A 19,889-nucleotide genomic window follows, 5' to 3' on the forward strand; every position below is an offset into this window, starting at 1 on the left:
ATGTTTTTTTCTGTGGAGAAGAACCCAGTAATTACATAGATACTTTTTCCTTTGTATTGAGTGTCCCCTTGATGTTGGATCAACTTTTCCACTCCTGTGTTTGAGGAAAATGTGTGTAGAAATGTTTTCTCTTTTAAAGGTAGCAAAGAACAATTTTCACACTTTTAAAAATCAGAGTATTTAAGCATTGGATGCCCTCCGTTTTCTTTTTTCTTTTGCTTTTTTTTTTTTTTTTTTAACTCAGAGGCAAACATCCCCCAGTTCTTCCTCGATGCATTCTCTTAATTTGGAAGCTTTGGTGTTGTTAGTTTGACTCCAGACTTCTCTAAACCCCCAAGGAGAAATTGCCTTAAGTAGAATTGAGAAACTGGGAAGCAAATGTCCAGTAAAATCTTTGGTTTACCTGAAAGGATCAACTGAGGGACCTTGTGATTTTTGAGAAGAGTGGGGATGCTTAGCTTCCAGAATCTTCACAGCTAAGAGCCAAATTTTCATAACCACATATGTTTCAAAATCTAAAGATATTATAAAATATCTTATGACTTCACAAAGGCCCTAGGTCTACTAGTACATTTTGTGAGCTTAACTTATTTCCTCTGTCGTTTATTCATCTTCTTGCAAAACCTTCAGGCCAAATTCCAGATGAGTTACTGCTTCCATGATAGCAGTAATCTTGCAATCTAGGTTATGGATGATTATTTTCTGTGGTCTAGTTGGGACAGAGCAGGTCACAGCCACTCAGATATCACTTGAGAATTGAATGTGTTCTTTTTGCTTTAATTGAGCTTGTTCCGTGAAAGGAAGCCAAATACCATTAGACAGGACGTCCTGTGATTCCCTTAGTTTACGATGGCCAAGGACGTGACTTTTTTTTTTTTTTTTTTTATAAGATGATTGCTTGTTTCCTTTCCTGTTAACACGGGAGCCCAGAACCAGTAATGTCCATTTGGCTTAAAGGACTTTAACTAGCAGACAGCTGAACCTCTGCCAAAAATCACCTGAAGAATTCTGGAACATGAAAAAATGTCCTTGTCTTTTTATGTGAGCCAACAATGATTTGGTCATTATTAGCATTTAAGTGACCACCAGTTCTGATGTTTTGAAATAATAAACTGCCAAAAGAGTAAATGACCAAACTACAAGTTCTTGGAATTAAACAGGCTACCATAAAAATTCTGGAAGCCAGTACATTGTGGTACACCTATACAACGAAATGTAGCACACATATTACACATGAAGATACAACAGCTTTCACAATACGTTAAGAGGAGCAAGTTGATCAGTACAAAAGTGTGTGTGGACTGTTTTGATTCCCAGGGCTGCTGTAACCTATTACCACCGACTGGGCAGGTTGAAATTTATTCCCTCAAAGTTGTGAAGACTAGAATCCTGAAATGAAGGTGTTGGAAGGGCTGTGCTCCCTCCGAAGCTTGTAGCTACCTCACTCCAATCTCTGCCTCTGTTATTCCATGACCTCCTTCCCTGTGTGTCTGTGTCTTTGTTTCCACATGGCCTTCTTAGTATCACTTCCAACTAATTACATATGCCATGACTGTTTCCTAATAAGATCACATAGTAAAGTTTCAAGTGGATGTGAATTCTGGAGGGTCACTGTTCAACCGTGTGTGTGTGTGTGTGTGTGTGTGTGTGTGTGTGTGTGTGTGTGTATACATACCCATTTTAATAAGTGCATATAAAATTCATACACATACCCCATACACTCCTATAAAAGGTAAAAGTCATCTTTAATTTTATTTCTGCTTTTTCTATAGTGAAAAAATACTGACTTAATATAAAAAACATTTTTAAAGTAACACTTTTGACATCTACCTTTAAAAAAAATGAGTTTTTTGGGGGTACCTGGGTGGCTCAGTTAAGCGTCTGACTCTTGATCTCATGGTTCATGAGATCGAGGTTTATGTCAGGCTCTGTGCTGACAGCTCAAAGCCTGCTTGGTATTCTCTCTCCCTCTCTCTCTCTGCCCCTCTCCTGCTTGTGCTGTCCCTCTTTCTCTCAAATTTGAAAAAAAAATGTTTTTGTTTTTTACTAACGTCCCATTTTGAGTTTTACTTTGTCTAATCAAATGAAAACACTTAATCTTAAGACTCTTTCGTAGCATATATACACACACAAATACGTATATGAGTCAATATTTTATGGTATTAGGTTTATTATGTTTAGTATACTATCAATAGCCAAAACTGAAATAATGTAAACTATGTCTCGAAGACATTGGGTCAGCCAGCGTAATATCAGGTGTTTAAGTTTGGAGAGGCAAAAAAAAAAAAAAAAGTATGCTCAATTGTTGAATTCAAATTTAATTTCTTAAATGTTTTAAAGTCTCTAAGTCAAATTAATTCTAGAAACTAAACCCAGAAACTAGGCATGGGGACAGGATGGGGATGCACTTGACCAAATTTCATTCGTTACATTGGCTCAAATACTGGGTAACTCCTAACATACAACATCTATTCTAGAACTAACTTTATCCACCAACTCTTCTTATTCTTCAGACTTTGTCTACAGTAATAGCTCTAGTTATTTAGTCAAAACGTTCATATGGGCTTCTCTTAAGTAATTTGCTTTCCCTTAATTATGCTGAATGCTCATGAATTACTTGGTTTTTTTTCTTTCTTTAGTTTTCTCAAGTTTAACAAAACATTCTAAACTCTATAGAGACCATGATCCCCCGCATTTGTTAAATGACAACAGTGTATTAAATTTTGTCATTTGCTCCTGTAAATCCTCAGACTGAAAAAGTGTGAATAAGAAAAAGGAGGCTTCAGGCTTCAGAGGCACCTGGGTGGCTCAGTCGTTTGAGCATCTGACTTCAGCTGAGGTCGTAATCTCTCGGTTTGTGAGTTGGAGCCCACATCAGGCTCCTGCTGCCAGCGTGGAGCCCACTTCAGATCCTCTGTCCCCCTCTGTGCCTCCCCTGCTTGTGCTCTCTAAAAAATAAACACTAAAAAAAAAAAAAAAGGAAAGGAGACTTCAATTCAAGAAACTATTGTGCTTCTACTCTTTACCAAACCCAAGGGTTTTACCATGAATCTGCTCCTGTTGTTGCTGAACCTTTTTCAGCTTGGACATGGCACAAGTTTTATCCACTCTTGACTCAAATGCTCAGTATCTGCACTTCTCTTGGGGAATTATAGTATTAACACACTGATGCATGAAGTGTGTTAACTTTTGATCTGTAAGAAAGCAATAGGAGAGTGAAGAGGTATTGCAAGGTGTGTGTGTAAACTGATTTTTGTTGGGTACATCTGATACAAAAGTCCGTTAGCCTCTTCATTATAGTGAGTAAATGGCAAATGAGTTCATTGATTTAAAAGCAAAATAAGGGGCGCCTAGTTGGCTCAGTCAGTTGAGCGTCCAACTTCAGCTCAGGTCATGATCTCACAGTTGGTGAGTTCGAGCCCCACATCGGGCTCAGTGCTGACAGCTCGGAGCCTGCTTTGGATTCCCTCTCTCTCTCTCTCTCTCTCTCTCTCTCTCTCTCTCTCTCTGCCCCTCCCCTGCTTGTTCATTCTCTCTCTCTCTCTCACTCTATCAAAAATAAATGCAAAACAAATAACAAACACCTCTTCTACTCCAGTATCATGGAAGATAGGATTGGTATCTGGTTGCCCAAACGAGTAATTAGGGACAGGAGAGAAGGATGAACTGTGATTCTAGGGTAGAATTCGGGGAGATGGGAAGAAATCCATTCTCTGAACAAACTATGGATCCTTTTACCTGGGAAAGGAAGTTTTGGGAACGATGGCCTGGTGAACTGGTGACAAAAGTGTGTGCCTGGTTTTGATAGCATTTCCCTATTGAAACACCCATTTGGCTGAACGTTACTAATCTTAGCTTAAATAACTGAAATTTACATTTCCTGTTCTCCTAATGTGCAGCCATCTTGTATGTAATTCACAGGATGTTCTCTGGGGCGGGCCATGGGTTTGATGGAGAAGTTCATCAGTACCTTGTCACATTTATGTAATATTTATGAAGTTTAATGTTATACTGTTTTGCCAATTGGCCATTTTGGTTCTGTGTCAGAGTCTACTATGAGAAGAATTAAGACTAAACCGCATGAACAGGGCTGGAGGGAGATGGAGGTACATTAGCCACTTTGAAGTCTGATTTACCAGAATATATTTTAACACTGGCGTGCACATCCCTCATCCTTTTAGTCTTAATTTTATTGGTATTTCACTTTCCATTTCCATTTCAAAATGTTCTCATGAGTTTAAAAATGAATTTTACCATAATAAAGAGCTTTGGATAGCCTCTAAGAGTGAAATACCAAGAGATGTATTTTTTCAAATAGATTTCTCTAAACATGTAGTCAAGACACTGATGTCTTTTATTAGGGTTGGAAAAAAATTGTAAGTGGTAATTTACGTGCTCTCTATCCATTTTGACTAAATACAAAAGCATATTGAGATAGTTGAGTCTGAGATAAGTAGTAACCAGAAATGCAAAATATGGTGATTCCTAAAATATTAGCATAGCATATTTATATGTTACAGTTGGCAGGTTTTAGAGCCAAAAATCGTTCCCGGTAATAAACTAAGTAGTCACCCAAATCTCTACATTTTGGGCTCTTCTTCAGGAAAACTCATTTGGTTAAAGTGAAAATGTACAAGGAGGTCTTGGTAGAGCTATAAAAAGGAAAAATGGTTTTATTGAAGAACACAATTGTATGCCGTTTGGAGTTCTTTTTACATCCCACTTACTCTAATGACAGAGTAGAAGGGGGCTTTGTTGAGAGAATCAAGAATCCTAGAATCTACCCCGGCTCCAAATCCCTGTCCTTCCACTCAGCGGTGAGTGGACAGGTCACTAGACCAGAGTTTGTGTGTCTTTTCCTACCTCATGGCAGGAGAGCAGTAGCTATCCCGTAGCACTGCTGTGCAGACAAAGGAGAAAATGTGTGTTACACACGCCGGTGAAGAAAAAGACATCTGAAGAGATGAGGCACATGTGTCCCAAGTTTACGAACCCGACTCCTAGAAGCCAATGCCCCTGCTTCCTAGATCAGTGCGCTCAGTGAAGCTGCAATACAGCTACTGAGCTTTTCATATCCATGTTGGAGACCTGAAAGATGGCACATTTCTCTGCATGATTCTTTCCTTTTTAGACCTAGAACACTGAGGCCTTGAATCCGCCCAACCCTAATGCATTCCCTCCTAATTATCTCACATACTCTGCCTTACGAGGTATGATTTTAGGTACCCTGTGAATTTCCCCTCCCCACGAAACTCTCCCACACATACATTCATTGGGCATTTACTTTTTGTTGTGCCCCCACTATGTGCCTACTTTAGACAAAGGAGATACAGTAGTAAACAAAATACATTCTATAAAGGATCTGCCTTCGCAGAGCTTACATTGTGGGGGCAGGAGGTGGTGGACAGACAACAAACAGATGAGATCATGACAGACTGAGTTAGTAGCACAAAGACAAGAACAGTGTGGTGTGGGAATACTTGGAGGAGGCCCCTTCAGAGAGAGGATGGTCAGGGAGGGCTTGCTTAGGAGTTAGATTTGAGCTGAACCTGAAGCACGAGATGCAGGTGCTAAGCGCTGGGAGAGACCTCTTCCTTTGCCTAAGGTCTTGAACGTTTGTCCTTGAAGCTGTCATCCCTCATTTGCTTTTTTCTTAGCAGAAGGCTTAGAGAAGGCAGACAGCTGAAAGTGCTAAGTACCTGAGGAGGGGTCAGCACTCCCAAGAGCACACAGTAGCTAGGAATCTGGAAGGGGGGAGATGGACAATACCAAAGAAAACAATTTACCTAACACACAGCTTTGCCTAGTGTTGGCATATCCATCACATACTCTTTGGTATACCTTATGCACCTAATTGTATGCATGATGGATTAATGACTGAGCATGATCGTCCTCCATGGTGGGTGCATCACCCATGCCCTAAAGTGTTGGCCTGGGGTTATGCCGGGGGGAGTGGTAGGGGCACTCGGGACCTGACTGGCAATGACTTGGATCATGGGAGAGAGCTAAGGTCAGGGTGAGAGGGAACAGGGCCAAGTAGGGCTGGGAAAATAAACAGAAGGCATATGGTCAAGAACGAGTGGATGGACTGGGAGCCAAGTTGGGGGCGGGGGTAGGGGGGAGAACTGAGCAAAAGTTGGTGCCCTGAGGAAACCAGCCAAGCGCTGTGGCATGGGAATGAGCTCTGGGTCATTGAAATTATTTTCAGAGCATGGACCAAGCCACCCACTGTTTGAAACAGATGGACATTTAGGCAAATAGAATCAGCTATAATCAGCTGCACTTCTGACCATAAGAAGAAATGTATGCCTGGTGTGTGTGTGTGTGTGTGTGTGTGTGTGTGTGTGTGTGTGTAAGGCCGTGGCCTTTTACTCTTTTGTTATATGCAGCTGAGTTTCATATCGGTGAACATCACACATGCCACCAAGAACTGTTTTAGAATGCAAAAATTTCTTCATTCTTGGGATAAAAGCCAAGTTTCCAAGTCATTTCAGGGCTATAACTATTGACTCATTAATTCCAAGTTTAAAAACATCAAAACATATATATGCTGTTTTGAAAGTCGTATTTATTTGTTTTGTCTGCTTAGAATATTGTGGGCGCTCAGGCTAAGTCAGGCACCTGCTGAATAGTATCTAATGGGGTTCAGGCAGGTAATGACATGGCTGTTAAAATGGAGGTGGATTTTCAAGGCTAGTTATAGAAACTCCTTTCACAGGTGGTTGGAGAAATCTTTTAATCATTCTATTTTTAAATTTTTTTAATGTTTATTTTCGACAGAGAGTGTGAGCGAGGGAGAGGGGCAGAGAGAGAAGGAGACACAGAATCCAAAGCAGGCTCCAGGCTCTAAGCTGTCAACACAGAGCCCGACACAGGGCTCAAACTCATGAACCCATGAGATCATGACCTATGCCGAAGTCAGACCCTTAACCAACTGAGCCACCCAAGTGCCCCTTAATCATTCTATTTTTTAAAAAAGGTACTTGGGGGACACCTGGGTGGCTAAGTCAGTTAAGTGTCTGACTCCTGATTTTGGCTCAGGTCATGATCCCAGGGTGGTAGGATTGAGCCCTGCCTCAGCCTTTGCACTGGGTGTGGAGCCTGCTTAAGATATTCATTCTCTCTTGGGGCACCTGGGTGGCTCTGTGGTTAAGCGTAGACTTTGGCTCAGGTCATGATCTTGTGGTCTGTGAGTTCAAGCCCCACATCAGGCTCTGTGCTGACAGCTCAGAGCCTGGAGCCTGCTTCAGATTCTGTGTCTTCCTCTCTCTGCCCTTCCCTTGCTCACACTCTGTCTCTACCTCTCTCAAAAATAAATAAATGTTAAAAAAATATATATATTCATTCCCTCCCCCTCCCCCTCCCCCTCCCCACTCATACACATGCCCTGGAGCATTCTCTCTCTCAGAAAAAAATTGTACTTGGGATACATGGTGGTGATATGGCAAGAGCAAATTGAATCTGTTTTTAAAAGTAACAGTTAATTGTAAAAGATAGGAGCATCATGAAAGAAAAGAGTATTTTCTGTTCATTTTTACTGAGAGGTGGCAGTTATTAGCTAGAGTTAAGACTTCAGAGTGTCAGACTAAGTGAAACTTTGTGCACACATTAAAAGCATTATCATTGAGTGATGACTGATCCCGAAGAGCACATTAATAATTGCGGGGGGCTGCCTAGAAAAGCCTGGAATAACAAGCAGGCAACTCCGGCCTCTGATAAAACTCATGTTTGCTCCAGCGTTTCTCCAAGCAGCTTAATAGTAAAGTTTTCCTTTTGTTGGTTTTCTTCACCGGCTCTATGTGGTGAATAGCCTAATCTTGAGAAAATACATCACAGTATCCGTTTTAACAGAATATGTGTGTTTTATCATTGTGGCCATGTCCTGGTGTTTCTGTCGTCCTTGTCTGGGGTCAGTACTGCGCTCAGTTCTGCTCCCCAGGCTGGTGGAGCTCTCCAGGGAGGGTCCGTGCCTGGAGGAGTTAGTCTTGTGTTGTGTGTCTAATCCCATAACAGTCACAGAGCCCCGTAAAAATAAAACAGATGCACATCTGCCCACAGCGGCTTAAGTGTGTTATTATTACCTGAAGACAATAAATGACCTCTTAAATTCTCATCCCAGCCCTACAATTCATGCATCCGTCAGTTACTCCACAAGTTAAATGGAAGCTCTAATACCCAATTTTAAATGAAATTCAATATGGTTTCTCTGATGTCTCTCCAGGGAGATTTCATCTTGTCAAGGTTTGCCTTTCAGAGATACCCTCTTTGACTCTAGCTTCACTAGGTCCTGATCTCCCTCCTCATACAAATAGTGTGTCCCTGCCCCCACATTTCAGGTCACAAGTAAAGAGAAAGTGATGAATTGAGAATTATCTGGAGATAGTCTTTCCTTGGTGGAATGTTTAAATCCTACTCCTCATGGTATTGAATCTAGAGAATGAATTATGCACAGCTGAAAAGCAGGGAAGTTTCTGGTTCAGGGGACACATTTACACGTCACTCCCTGCTGATGCCCAGTTCATTATGAGGGACAGCCACGGGAGATTTCACATCCGCCTTTTGTTAGAGAGGGAGCCAGGAAGGAGGCACTCAGGCAGAATCGTGTCGTGTTGATACAAGGCTTTTCAAACGAAAACTCCCTGATTTAAGTGTCTGCTATGGAACTGAATCTCTTTTTCCCCTCAGATTGAGTTGATAACATAGATTCTAATGCAGAAGTGGTCTTGGAGGAAAAGTTGGGGTTTCTTCCTTGGGCTTCATGTTTTCAAAATATTTATAGGTTATTTTAGAATGATGCCACTTGTCAGAGAAGGAAATAGTGAGAGCCAACGATTGGCTAAATCTCTTTGTAAACGTTTATGGTATTTGTGAATCCTTTGAAGTATTTGCAAAATGGCCATTTCTGTTAAAAGGACACAAAATTACTTCTGAATCAAAAGCTATGTTTGCAAGTGTGTTTGAAGTTACATACCCCCACCCCCACCCTTTCTTTACCTGGTAGTAGGAACAGGCCAACCTTGACAAACCTTAAAAACTGAAGGCAGACTAGACCCACCCATCATGTGAGACAAGAACTAAAAGTGAGGCCTTGACCTGGACCACGTGTAAGTCCAATGGTTGGTAAACAAAAGGTGTTCTTATGGCTCCCTGGTGCTTCTTCCACCTTGGCACGTACGGAGACATGGTACAAACGACTTCTGAGACGCTTTGAAATGAACATTAATACCTGGTCAGCAGGACATGGCTTCCTGTGAAGCAGTGAAATCTTTAAATGTCATTGAGGAGACCGCTTGGGTTATGGATTATTATAAGGGCTTCAGGAATCCTTATGTGCTCAAACTAAAGTAAGTTTCTCAGGTGAAAGAAAAACCCCCATTATTCTTTGTACCTCTTTCCCAGGCTGCTCTTTGTTTTCATTTATGTGAAACCGGGTGAAGGGTGCGTTGCATGTGTTTAGCCTAGACTGGTAGAGGTATATTCTCCCAGTGATGGGGGAGCGTGTTGCAAATAGAGATTGTTATGAGAGAGAAGACAGACGGTCACAAATATGGGTATAGCTGTCAGATGTCAGTATAAAATGTGTGAATGGAATGTATTGGCATAGAGTGGGTTGAATTTTCAGAACCTTTTATATTGCATGTGAAGTTTCCAGGTGCATTCAGACTCCTGTAGGCAGTGGCATGAAGAAGGTAACTTATGTCAGGAAGGTGTTTTAATGGTTCCGCTTCAGAGTGGGTTTGGGTTCAATCTAAGCCAAACAGAACCTCCTTACCAGAGCAGCAGACTACAGTAGTCAACCACTTAGAGAGGGCTGTTCTTCTGCAGATGGCCGTGTCTAAACTTGGGAAGCCTGGCAGACTCAGACGTTAGTTGTAGGGGGAAGAAATCAAAATCAAAATAAGTTCCACATGCTTCCTTTCCAAAATTAATTTCTCAGACTCCTCTCCTTATAGCCGCACACCCAAAACAGGACCAGAGCCAGGATCCTGGGACACCTGGCTTATCCTGAGCCTTGCCCAAAGAAACACTATTTCCTTCAAAAGGGAGTGATCGGTCCATGTGTGAAGGGAGGAAATGAGGAAAACTCGCTGCCTCCCACCCCCACCCCCCACGTATGGCTGTGATTTATTTGTAAGGGTTAGGTTGGGGCCCAGAGAGAAAATGAATTATGGAAGAAATAATTTCACTTAAGGGCCACACATGATGCTAGAGGACATCTTCTGTATTTGTCAAAATTTAGAGAGACGCTCCTCTGCAATAATTCACAAACCCTGCCAAATTTATTCTTGGACAACAAAATTGTAGGATATTTTGTAATGGGTTTAAGGGACCATAACTGGTAAGGTGATAGAATTCATGCTTTGATTTCCATGGTGTGGGGCTTGCCAAGTCTTTATCCAGGCTTTGCTCAGTAGGCGAACTCAAGTCTGTCCCATAAAATTCCTTTTGTTTCAGTAAGCAGAAATGCACTTTCTAATTTATATGGCTGAATAACCGCTGCAAAGCATAGACTGGCTGTACTTCTTTGTGCCCTGCCCACCACCACGTGTTGAATACAGAGACAAAGTCAACACATTGGCCCCGGCCTGAGGCTGTCCTTTTTCTGAAGGCACTCTCCATGGGCAAGTCAGAACTGTGACTTTGCGTGCTGGAGGTACACAGGGATTTCTGTTTCTCTGTGTTTTTCTTTCTCCTGATTGCAAAATAGATTTATAGCCAGCTTTGCAGAAAGACCCTCCAAATATCATGAAAACCGTGTATTAATATATTGTGGTTATTGGTTTATTTTTAAGTAGGAACAGTGAATGCGAGTTCATTTTAAAATTTAAATGCCAGTCAAAATATGGTGTCCCAAAGACCATCGTGCTTCAGAATTGTCTTCTGTCTACTTTCAGTGGTGCTGTACTTACTAGGTTTTAAACACACAGTGATCTGGTTAAAAATCTGACTGAAAGCCACAAAGTAGAGGGCTTCCTTTTCTGCACGGATGGCACAAAGAGAAGTGTTTCTGGCCCGGAGACCAGATCGCAGGTTATGGAAGAATAAACTGTTGTTTCTGTGTAAAAGACATGCTGAGGATCCAAACAGAATAAACCTTGCACGGTGTATTCTCTTTATTTTGTAGAATTTGGTATTACTTACCTTTCTTAGCCATTTATATTTCTTGACTGAGTCTTTGGAAATTAGTAAACTTTAAAATTAGTATTTTGAGGGGTGCTTGGCTGGGTCAGTTGGAAGTCTAGGTACTATCTGTCACTGTGCAGAATTAGTACAATATTATTAACTGTATTCCCCATGCCATATATTACATCCCCAGGACTTATAACTCGAAATTTGTACCTCCTGACCCCCTTGACCCATTTCACAGGCACCCCCCCCTTTTTCCCATGTAGCAATTATCACTGTGTTCACTCTGAGTCTGGGTTTTGTTTTCTTAGAAGTGAAATCATTTGTCAATCATTCTTAAAAGTGAAATTATTTGTCTTTTCTGTCTGACTTAGTGTGAAACTCTCATAGTCAATCCATGTTGTCACAAACGACAAGATTTCCTTTTTTGTGGCTGAGTAGCTCTGGTGTGTGCGTGTATGTGTGTATCATCACATCGTTAAGATTCATGGACACTTAGATTGCTCCATGTCTGGGCTATTATAAGTAATGTTGCAGTGAACATAGGGGTGCATGTGTCTTTTCAAATTAGTGTTTTTGTATTCTTTGGCTAACCACCCAGAAGTGGAATTGCTGGATCATATGATAGTTCTATTTTTAATTTTTTGAGGAACTCCATACTATTTTCCATGGTGGCTGCGCCAGTTGATGCCCACCAACACTGTGTGTGGATCCCTTTTCTCCACGTCTTCATCAACACTTGTTATTTCTTTATGACGCTGGCCATTCTAACAGGTGTGCAGTGATACCTTTTTAAAAAATGTTTTTAATGTTTTTGTTTATTTTTGAGAGAGGGAGAGAGACCAAGCACGAATGGGGGAGGGCAGAGAGAGGGAGACATAGAATCCAAAGCAGGCTCCAGGCTCTGAGCTGTTGGCACAGAGCCTGACATGGGGCCGAAACTCACAAATTGAGAGATCATGACCTGAGCTGAAGTCCGACGCTTAACCGACTGAACCACCCAGGTGCCCCGGCGTGCAGTGATATCTTATTGTGGTTTTGATTTTCATTTCCCTGATGATTTATGGTGGGCATCATCAAAAAGGTGGAGTACCTTTTCGTGTGCCTGTTGGTCATCTGTATGTCTTGGAGAAGGAATGTCTATTCAGTTCCTCTGTCCATTTTTTAGTTGGATTAGTTTGTTGTTACTTAGTTGTAGAAGTTCTTGATATATTTTGGATATTAACCCCTTATTGGTTAATTCATTTACAAATGTCTTCTCCCATTCAGTAGATTGCCTTCTCATTTTGTTGATGGTTTGCTTTGTCGTGCAGAAGCTTTTTCGTTTTATGTAGTTAGACTCAGCTATCATTGCTTTTGTGGCCCTTGTCTTTGGAGTCAGATCTGAAAAAAAACATTAAGACCAACAAGCTTACCACCTGTTTTCTTCTAGGAGCTTTATGGTTTCACATCCCATATTCAACTCTGTAATCCATTGTAAGTTAATTTTTGTATATGGGTAAGGTAGTGGTCCAGTTTCATTTGCAAGTAGCTGTCCAGTTTTCCCATCACCATTCATGGAAGAGATGGTCTTTCCCTGTTGTATAGTCTTACCTCTTTTGTCTTAAATTAATTGATCATACATATATGTGTAGGTTTATTTCTGGGCTCCCTATTCTGTTCCATTGCTTTATGTGTCTTTTTAAAAAAAATTAAAAAAAAATTTTTTTTTACACTTTATTTTTGATAGAGACACAGCACAAGTGGGGGAGGGGCAGAGAGTTGGAGACACAGAATCCGAAGCAGGCTTCAGGCTCTGAGCTGTCAGCATGGAGCCTGAGGTGGGGCTCAAACTCACAAACCACGAGATCATGACCTGGGCCGAAGTCGGACGCTTAACCAACTGAATCACCCAGACCCCTAAAAAATTTTGTTTAATGTTTTATTTTTGAGACAGCATGAGCAGAGGATCGATCCTAAGTGGGCTCTGTGCTGATAGCAGCGAGCCCACTGTGGGGCTCAAACTCACAACCTGTGAGATCAGGACCTGAGCCAAAGTCGAACGCCCAACCAACTGAGCCACCCAGGGGCCCGTATGTGTCTGTTTTTATACCACTACTATTCTGTTTGGATTAATATAGCTTTGTGATATAGTTTGAAACCAGGGGGCATGAGACCTCGGGCTTTATTCCTCTTTCTCAAGATTGCTTTGGCTATTTGGGGTCTTGTGTGGATCCATACAATTTTTTATGTTCTAGTTCTGTAAAAAATGCCACTGGAATTGCATTGAACCTGTAGATTGCTTTGGGTAGTATGGGCATCTTAACAATATTCTTCCAGTCCAAGAGTATCTCTCCATTTATCGGGATCTTTTTCAATTTCATTCATCAGTGTCTTGTATGAATTATTTTAACTCCTACCTTCAGAAAGACTGGGTATCCACATTTGTCAGGGAAGACTGTAATTCCTGCCCTGCTTTCCTCATAGGGTTCTTTCAAGGATCAAAATGGGAGCATGAAATCATTTAAAAATAATAGAAAAATTCCTTGTGTTATCCAAACATTTCTGAATAATCAGGAGCTGGTACTTGTGTATTATAATCTAGATTGACAGTGAAAAAATTATAATGAAATCTTAGGATTTTAGAATGTGTCCACAGAAAAGCTAAGACCAGTAAATACACTCTCACCAGCCCTGAGTTTAACACTTGGAAGAAGATCAATTTCCTTCCGTGAACTGTGTGGTCACCTGAATAAATTAGGCTTGAATATGTTGAAGTTACGCCTGTAGGAAAAGTGGGAGCTGAAGGAATTGGGAAGAGCAAAGCATGGATGGCAAAGCAGGAATGGAATTCTTTTTGCATTTTGGAGCCACCTCACTTCCTAGGGGTTAGGAAGAGCACCAGCCCTTCTGCGGAGAGGGGGTCTGGACCCAGCACTCTGCCTCAGAAATCAGAAGGCTTTGCACCTTGAGATCAGAACTAATAAAGGGAGCAAAAGACAACCACAAAGTGAAATGAATTGTGAGTATCTTGGTGACATTTGGAGGAAGGTAGATAAAAATATTCTACTCAGCATGGATTGTAAATAGAAATTATCTGTATGGTTCCATGGCTATTAGTTTGAAGTAGGTATGGAAATCTATTTATTTGATGCATTGTCATTGTTTTATTTTAGAAAACCTAATAGAAGCATCTGGCTTTCTGAGTCGGTAGAGCATGTGACACTTGATCTTGGGATCATGAGTTCAAGCCCCACACTGGGTGCAGAGCTTACTTTGAAAAAAAAAAAAAAGGAAGGAAAGAAAGAAGGAAAACTTAACCTTCCTTCCCTCACCCTCACTCTTGGTCTGCGCTCCATTCTGCTTTTCCCACAGGTCCCCTAGTGCCGGTTGGTCTTACTGTCACTGTTGGGGGTGGGGTGAGTTGATTCTGGGGACTGCAACTGTGTTGGTTAGAGAGGGGATGTGGCAGAGGCTAGAGTGGTGAGTCTAGTAACTGATTAACAGTTTTTCTAAGGCAAAAATCAGGTGCTATTTCATTGTTTGGTCTTCCCAATTTTACTTGCTTTTGCAGATATGAAAGATTGTTCCCCTTAGGTGAATGTTATCAAGAAACATCCAGAGGAGATGTGATTCATTGACAGCACTTCTAGCAAATGAATGACCTGCTTCCCTCTTCTCATGGCTACCTGTTCCTTTGTTGCACATTTCTGTTAGGAAACCACAGAACATCTCTACTCACTTGTATATAGATTATCTGTCTAAAACACAGACCTGACAGTATTGCTCCTGCTTTGTGGTTGGTTGTTTTTAAATCATCTGGACCAAAAATATTGTCCCAATTTGGCTAGATGTCACCTAGCACAATTCTGGACCCCGATGCCTCATCCTGCAACAAATACATTGCATGGTAAAGCAAAAGCTTTTCAGTACTGCCTAAAGAAGAAGCCATCAGAAACATACATGAACTGCCAAAAGTTATACCTGTAAAAGAAAATTAAGCAGTTCAAAATGTTCTAAATTTTGAATTATCTCTGCTGAGATTGTACATAATTTACATAGTCATACAAAGTTGACTAGGTATTAAAAGCAAATGGTTTTGTTTAATAAATGATAGACTAAAACAACACACGTTATTAACCAGAAACTCAAAAACCTTTCATGTGTTGTATAAAAGTAGTAACAATGGTCACATTATCTGAAATGCCAGTATCATGAGGTTTTGTTTTTTGTTTTAGGTCTTCAGGGGAAGAGAATTTTAGAGATAAGGGTGCTTCTGGGGATGGATGAATATTTTTATTTAAAAATAAAATCTTTCGCACTGCAAGTAGAAAGCAGATCTTTATTGCTGTAGACTTAATAAGCACTCCAAATAGAAGCCTTTTATAAATTCAAAGACTTTTGTGTAAAACGAGATTTTTCTGTTGTATATCGCCGTGCTTAAAAATATTTATCTCTACCATTTGTGACTAAAGAAAGAAGGGACGCTTGGAGAAATTCCTGGTTTTAGGTCTAAGGTGAGAAATGTCCAAGTTGGGCCTGGAACATTTTGCCATCCCAGAAAGCAAAGAAGTTATCAGAGACTCCCAGGACCTTGTCAGCAGAACTCAGAAACCAGCTTGAATAAGTTCTTACAAGCTTACACATCAGCAAAGACATAAACTGTGGTGGGTTGAAACGTGGATTGAAACCTACTTGCTAGGAGTTCCTAATTATACTTCAGAATTAAAAACCTCATTAGTCATGTTGGGAGACTATTAGAGAACTACCTCGTTGTTTTGAAAAAAATGGTCAATAAAGCAAATCATTTGTTAATATGACCAGTACCTCAGAGGGGAAATTTCTCTTTGTAGAATTATGCTAGGTAGTAAATCAAAAATGAGTGACAGAATATCACTTTGAAGTCTCTAAACAAATATCATTAATGGCTAACAATATCCCAAAAGGAGTCAGACATTATGTGCCTCCTGATGGAAGTTCAAACACTGCAAGTAAGTAGTCCTGCCTCCAAACCCCCAATTAGAACTTGAATCATATCTGGCCTCTAGATCAAATGACCCATTTATAGAATGGCATGCAGTGAGCAAAATCCAGATTGTGGAAACTGTGCAAGACAACCCACTTCCTTCAACTATGTATATACATATATATATATTTTATTTATATTTATGTGTTTATATGTATATATGTTTATATTTACATATATGTTTACGTATATATATTGTTTACATATATATGTTAGAAATGGAGAAGAAATTATAATGCATATTTGATATTAAGAAATTATTTTTAGATGTGATAATGCTATTTGAAGTTTTTTCAAATGTCCTTATCTTTTAGAGACACATACTGAAATACTCGTACACAAAATGATAAGCTTGGTATTTACTTCAAAATAGACTGGCTTGGGGAATGGAGGGTAGGCTTTGGGATGGAGACTATTGACTGTAGTTTAAATTTTTTTTTTTCAACGTTTATTTATTTTTGGGACAGAGAGAGACAAAGCATGAACCGGGGAGGGTCAGAGAGAGAGGGAGACACAGAATTGGAAACAGGCTCCAGGCTCTGAGCCATCAGCCCAGAGCCCGACGCGGGGCTCGAACTCACGGACCGCGAGATCGTGACCTGGCTGAAGTCGGACGCTTAACCGACTGCGCCACCCAGGCGCCCCTTTTGACTGTAGTTTAAATGGAGTAGGATTGGCCAATATTAGTAATTGTTGAAGCCAAGAAGTGAAGACAACTGGTTATTCTGTTCTCTCTACTTTCATATGTTCAAAAACTTTCGAAATAGGATTCATATATATAAAATTTTTCAAAATGAAAGTTTATACACACATTTTGCATAAAATTATGTCAAGTGTTAATATGTTGCACAGAACTAGTAAAATCACAAGGTTTCAACCAGGTTTAAACATTAAAATTTTTTTACTAGAGTACCGCTATTAGAATGCCAAAATCTAAAACACTGACAGGGGTGCCTGGGTGGCTCAGTTGGTTAGGCGACCCACTTGGGCTCAGGTCACGATCTCACGGTTCATGGATTCGAGCCCCACATCGTGCTGACAGCACAGAGCCTGGAGCCTGCTTCAGATTCTGTGTCTCCCCCCATCTCTACCCCTCCCCTGCTCATGCTCTGTGTCTCTGTCTCTCAATAATAAACATCAAAAAAAGAAAAAATTCAAAACACTGACAGCACCGAATGCTGGTGGGAATGTGGATCAACAGGAACTCTCATTGATGGCTGGTGGGAATGCAAAATGGGCACAGCCACTTTGGAAGACATTTTAGCAATTGCTTATCAAAGTAAACAATCTTATCATATATTCCATCAGTAGGGCTTTTTGGTATTTATCCAAATGAATTGAAAACTCATTTCCAAACAAAAGCCTGCACATGGATGTCTGTAGCAGCTTTATTCATAATTGCCAAAATTTGAAAGCAACCAAGATGACCTTCAGTGAGTGAGTGGTGCCTTCACACAGTGTAACAGAGCTCAAAAGAGATGAGCTGTCAGGCCATGAAAAGACGTGAAGGAGCCTTAAACGCACATCACTAAGTGAAAGAAGCCAATCTGAAAAGGCTACATGCTGTATGATTCCAACTGTATGATATTCTGGGAAAGGGAAAACCATGGAAACAGTAAAAAGATCAGTGGCTGTCAGGGATTGGTGGGAGGAAGTTATGAATCAACGGAGCAGAGGATTTTTAGATGGGTGTTGTGTTTCCCTAAACTACTCCGTGCGACACTACAATAGTGGATACGCGTCATATATGTGTGAAAACCCATAAAATATAGGACACCAAGAGTGAACCCTAATGTAAACTATGGACTTTGGGTGATAATGATGTATCAGTGTAGGTTCGTTGATTGTAATAAATGTACTAGCTGGTGTGGGATGTTGATAGTAGGGGAAGCTGTATGTGTGGGGGGACAAAGGGAGGGGTATATGGGAAAAGTCTGTACTTCAATTGAATTTTGTTGTGAACAGCTGTAAAAACCAAGGACACAAAACTATAGATAACAAAATATTTTGAACAAAACCTTTTCTGTATATGCCACTCTGATGAAAAGTTGGGGAAATCGGTATCATGAAATGGTCAGAGAAATATATTAACAATTAGTCTTCTTTCCCAGTTTCATAAAGGGGAGATCTATGCAGTTAGGCAGTACATGTCTTTCAAATTATTCAAATGTTTTTATACTTTTTGTAAAGGCTTTGTCCAAAGCTTTGAGAGAGAGAGAATGCTAGGTGAGAATTTTTTTCTAATGAAACCTATATGAAGCCTGTTTCTGAAGTGGGTTTTCTCGGGGCGCCTGGGTGGCGCAGTCGGTTAAGCGTCCAACTTCAGCCAGGTCACGATCTCACGGTCCGTGAGTTCGAGCCCCGCGTCGGGCTCTGGGCTGACAGCTCAGAGCCTGGAGCCTGCTTCTGATTCTGTGTCTCCCTCTCTCTCTGCCCCTCCCCCGTTCATGCTCTGTCTCTCTCTGTCCCAAAAATAAAATAAAAAAAAAAAAACAAAAAGTTGAAGTGGGTTTTCTCTAAAGCTGATTAAAAAAAAAAAGTTTGTAGCTTACCTACTGCCCTGCTTATCTTACATGGGATGGGGGGAGTGGGGGAGCACATGCCTGCCTTCAGCAATTTTATCGAAAGCCTACTCTGTCTGAACTGGACTAGACACCAGGGGTATACAAAGAATACAATGGACAAAATCCCTGTCCCCATGGAGCTTCTGTCCTGTGTCTGCGAATAGAGAAAAAGAATAGGAGATAATGATGACGCCCCCTTAATGAAGTGGCATTGAGGGGAGCTTGAAAGAAATGAGGGAGAGTGCACCTCAAAACTGGGGGATGCTCCTGGCTGCAGCCACAGCAAATGCGAAAGCCTTGAGGAGGAAGTGAGGAGAGTCCAAAGCCAGAGTCACAAGGCTGGTCTGGATGGAGTGGAGTGAGGGACAGTGACTGGGAGCAGAATGTAGAAAGCCTTGTAAAGCTTGGTAAGAACTTCAGATTGTGCTCTGAGATGAGCAACCAGTGGAGGATTTTTTATTTATTTATTTATTTTAGAGCGCACACAGGGGAGAGGACAGAGAGAGGGAGAGAGAAAATCTTTAGCAGGCTCCACGCTCAGCAAGGAGCCTGATGCAGGACTCAGTCCCATGACCCTGGGATCATGACCTGAGCCAAAAATCAAGTGTTGGACACTCAATTGACTGAGCCACCCAGGAGCCCCTCAAAGGTTTTAAATTAAGAGAAAGCATCTGATTTTTGCCAGTAGGATAGCTCTGGCTGCTGTGTTGAGAACACGTGGTGAGGGGGCAAGGGTGCAAGTTGGGAGGCCAGTGAAAAGACTATTGCCCAACATCAGGTGAGCGTTGACCGAAGTTTGAAAATACTTGGAAGGTAGAGCCAGTAGAATTTGCTGGTGGATTGGATGTGGTGGTGAGGGAGACGGAGGAGGCAAGAATGGGTGTTGTGTTTTTAGCCTGACCAACTGGATACAGTGGAGCTCCCATTTACATTCCCAAGAAGAGTGCAGGAGGAGGCACCGTTTGCGAGTGCTTGAAATGAAAGTACAGTGAAGTTGTGTACAAGATAAAGGGGACTGTAGTGCACACGGTTAGGGACCTTTTTAATACCACACATAGACTTAAGGATGAAAATGAGACTTTAAATTACATCAGAAAAATCGGTATCTCAGAACCTAAAAAACATGGGAGTCCGGGGGGGGCGGGCGGGGAGGTGTGGGATAATACTGCATGAACAACACATGAGATTTAATG

At 41.1% G+C, this 19,889-nt stretch overlaps 1 protein-coding gene across 6 annotated transcripts in view; it reads left to right on the plus strand.

Moving 5' to 3' along the window:
• The window catches only part of MAPRE2 (microtubule associated protein RP/EB family member 2), a 160,289-nt gene that overhangs the window by 72,075 nt on the left and 68,325 nt on the right, over positions 1-19,889 (plus strand). The gene's annotated exons all lie outside the window — the stretch shown is intronic.

This window comes from Felis catus, chromosome D3 (genome assembly GCF_018350175.1).
Source record: "Felis catus isolate Fca126 chromosome D3, F.catus_Fca126_mat1.0, whole genome shotgun sequence".
Lineage (NCBI taxonomy): Eukaryota > Metazoa > Chordata > Mammalia > Carnivora > Felidae > Felis > Felis catus.